Source organism: Pinus tabuliformis, chromosome 9, assembly GCF_031772625.1.
Source record: "Pinus tabuliformis cultivar Carrire ecotype Pingquan chromosome 9, CPIR1, whole genome shotgun sequence".
In the NCBI taxonomy this organism is placed as follows: domain Eukaryota; kingdom Viridiplantae; phylum Streptophyta; class Pinopsida; order Pinales; family Pinaceae; genus Pinus; species Pinus tabuliformis.
This window is the reverse complement of record NC_142307.1, coordinates 1,206,244,127-1,206,248,223: the sequence shown is the minus strand read 5'-3', so window position 1 is coordinate 1,206,248,223 and position 4,097 is coordinate 1,206,244,127.

The window sequence follows — 4,097 nt, the reverse complement described above, 5'->3', positions numbered from 1 at the left end:
TTGGTTTCTTAAGGAACAACAGTATTAAAAACAAAACTCAATGACAAACACCATCTTTCCAACTTCGGGACTCAGACATCAACACAAAGTGTCAGCCAGATGTCTTCCTAGGCAATGCTTCACTCACAAATCCTCAACATCCCTTGATCCAATAGATCAAGAATGACCAATCTCTCCCAATCAAACTTATTGGTAACCAGCATGCTATCAAATCCTTTAAGAGATTTAAATATGTTGTAAAGAAATTTGATGATGAAATCCTCATTATTGTATTATATGTGGTCTTATTATTATTAGCACCCAACTTGCATATATACTGGAATTTAAGGATCAACTTCAAAATGAATTTGAAATTATCAATTTGGGCATCTGCACTATTTTTTGGGTTTTTAAATTTGGCATATGTCTGATAGTATATTTCTTTCGCAACCTAAGAATGAAATAAATTTACTTGTCTGTATGAGTGATTATAAGCCTTCACCAACACCATTTCAGTCTGGTGTAAAATTAATTGTTTATTTCAATATCTCTCTTCTTGATGCTACTCTATACTATCAACTTGTGGGAAGTTTGATTTATTTTACACACAACGGGAATAATATGTCTTTTTCCATCAATATGGTCTTGAGGTTTATGCACAAGCCTCTTGAAACTCATTTGCACACAACAAAGAGAATTTCCAAATATTTATAGGTCACAATGAATTATGGTGTTTCGACACAAAGACAACTACAATTTCCCTTCTTGGTTATACAAATTATAATTAACACATATCTTAGCTTGGTTCAATTTCAATTTCATGGTCCAGTAATAAGTTGATAACTCTTTCTCTCTTCTCTTGTAAAGAAGAGTACAGGGATGACCTGGATTTAAATAGGAACGCAAAAAATTATAGAGATAACCATAAACACAGAGATGCAGTGGACATAATAATTCATTTCATTAACGTAAAATACTAAAATATGCTTACAAACAAAAATGGAAATAAACTAGCTAGGGCGATGGTAGCTTATCTCTGAGAAGAGATGTGGTGGCTACATGCCTATAAACTGTGTTACAATGAGGCTCGAAGGCCTATTTATTGTTGAGAAACAATGGAAAACCCTAAACATCCAAAAACCTAACCCTAGAAGATGAAACACCAAACTGTGGGCCCTGTTTGGATAAATTGGTACATCAACTTCCCAAGGTCGTAACTTTGGCATACAATCTCCGTTTGACACGCACAATATCTTGTTAGAAAGATCTATCTCAGAACTACAACTTTGGGAAGAGAAACATAGGTCCATGGACCCATGTTGCTCCCAGTTTTCCCAAAAAACTTTGTTTATGGCCTCAAAACGGCTCCAGAAGTTTAGGACCCACAAAATTGCTAAAAATAGTAAACTGTGCTACAATTAAGGAAACTAAAAAAGTTGAAAGAAACAATGGTGGGGCTCCAAGTGGACTTGGTGGGTGGCCACCAATATCCACCTGGATCATTCCTCCCCCCCAGGAAGCAATGGTCCCCATTGCCTTGAGTTCCTCGATGAGATGAGGAAACTTCTGTTGAACTTGGTCCATGGTGAGCCACTTGCCCTGGTGAAGGAGTTGCCCTGCTTTGACAACTCGATATAGTTGGATATTCTGCTGGCGAGTGTGCTTGATCTGTGTATCCATGATTCGATCAGTTTCAGCTTGTTCCATTCAATCTGGATTTAACTCCGTGGGTGTGAGTTGTTCTGCAATATTGGATGTGTCTAGTAATGGTGGAAAGTATGGCCGAAGGCGGTCCACATTAAACACTGGGTGCGGGCCAAGGAATGGGGGAATACTAAGCTCAAATGCATTGTCTCCCATAGCCTTGGTAATGGTGTAAGGACCATATCGGAGTGGTCTGAGTTTCTGATAGGCCCCGGTAAGATGTTCCTTTTGCAAATGCAACCAGACTTTGTCACCCACCTGAAACTTGTGTGGCACTCGATGTTGATCATGTTGCTGCTTGTACTTGGAATTTGATTTCTCCAGAATGTCATGGACCTACTAGTGAATATGTTGGATGTGCTCAATGAAGTTGTTTGCCTTATCCGTTTCTAACTGGACATGAGACAAATCTGCGTGAGTAGCTGCAAATGGAATGGCCACATCAATGGGTCATAGTGGCTGGAATCCCAACCCACCTAAAAAGGGTTGTGGCCAATCGAGCTGTGGAGAGACCAGTTGTAGTTGTGTTGAACATAGGGGAGGCTCTCATACCATGTGCGTGGATTATTTGAGTTTGGTGTCTAGCATCGACTAGAGACTGGACCAAAATGTACTGAGGAACCTGCTATCTCGATCTGAGATGATAGACTGTGGGATCCCAAAGTGTACCCACACTAGTTCAAAGAAGAGTTTAGTAGTGGCTTTTGCTGTGATATTCTTCTTGTAGGTTGCCATAATGTCTATCTTTGAGAACCTGTCGACGACCACAAAAACACAGTCGTTTCCATGCTTAGTGGAAGGAAGGCCTGACATGTAACCATGGAGATGGATTCCCAAGGTCAACTAGGGGTAGGCAGCGGGTATAGAGGCCTTGCTTCTTGATGGTTGTTTTGGAAATGGCACAGGAAATGCATGATCTGATGTACTTCCTGACATCCTATCAGAGATTCAGCCAATAGAAATACTTCTGCAGTACTGCCACCATTTTCTCTACTCTGAAATTCCCAGCAGCCCAACTGTAGTGTGCTTCCAAAATCATCTTGGCACGCTCACTTGAAGGAACACAAAGGTGACCTAGGTGGCATAACAGGGCATCCTGGAGGTGAAAATATGGAACATGTTGACCCTCCAAGAGTGTCTGGTATGTGTGGCCAAACTCTAGGTTTCTTTTGTAGAGAAGTGGCCAATCAAAAGTCTCGTGCCCACAAGAGTTGAGCATGGTGGTTAATGCCATAATCGGTGGTTGACTGAGGCAATATGCAACATTATTGGTGCTACCCTTCTTATACTTGATATTCAAATGGAATTGTTGCAGGTATGTGGACCACTTTTGATGGAGATCATTATGCAATTTCCCTTGGGTCTGTATGAACTACAGAGGTTGGTGGTCTGTGTGGATGACCATTTCCTTCCCCAAAATGTAATGCTTCCATTGTCAACGGGCCTGCATAAGGGAATACATATATTTGTCATAAGTGGGATAATTCCAGACTATGTTTGAAAGTTTCTCACTGTGATATGCCACTGGATGCCCATGTTGAGTAAGGACTGCCCCAATAGCATAGTCAGAGGCATCTGTCTCGATCTCAAATGGTTGTTGCAAGTCTGGTAATGCAAGCATTGGTGCCGAGCAGAGGCGAACCTTCAACTCTGTGAATGCCTTCTATTGAGATTCATACCAAAAGAATTTTTCTTTCACTCCTTCCTTGGTGACTTGACTCAAAGTCCAAATGATATGAGAAGATGCCAACACGAACCTACAGTAGAAGTTGGCGAGACCTAGAAAGCTGCGGAGCTCTGTCAGAGTGGTTGGAGATGGCCAATCCCAAATGACTTGGATCTTGGCTGGATCCACATGCACCCCCTGTTCATCAATAATGTATCCCAGATACTGAACCTAGGTCATGCCAAAAGTGCATTTATCCAAATTGGCACATAAATTGTGTTGCCACAGTGTTTGGAGAACCTGTCGGATGTGGTGGAGGTGCTCTTCCCAACTCCAGCTGAAGATCGAGATGTCATTAAGTATACCACTACAAATGAGTTGGTAAATGGCCGCAAGATGTCATCCATTAGCATCATGAAGGTTGCAGGAGCATTTGTCAATCTGAAAGGCATAACCAACCATTCAAAAAGGCCCTCCTTGGCTTTGAAGGCAATCTTCCACACATCTGAGGGTTCAATTGGTACCTAGTGATATCCTGACTTCAAATTGATCTTGCTAAAAAATTTTTCCCCCTTCAATTGGTCCAGGAGGTCATCAATCCATGGGATCAGGTACCTATTATAGACAGTGATCTTGTTCAGTGCCCTATAGTCAATACAAAGTCTCCAAGTCCCATCCTTCTTCTATACCAACACGATCAGGCTCTCATAGGGTGATGAAATTGGACGGATGTGACTTTTCTGTAGCA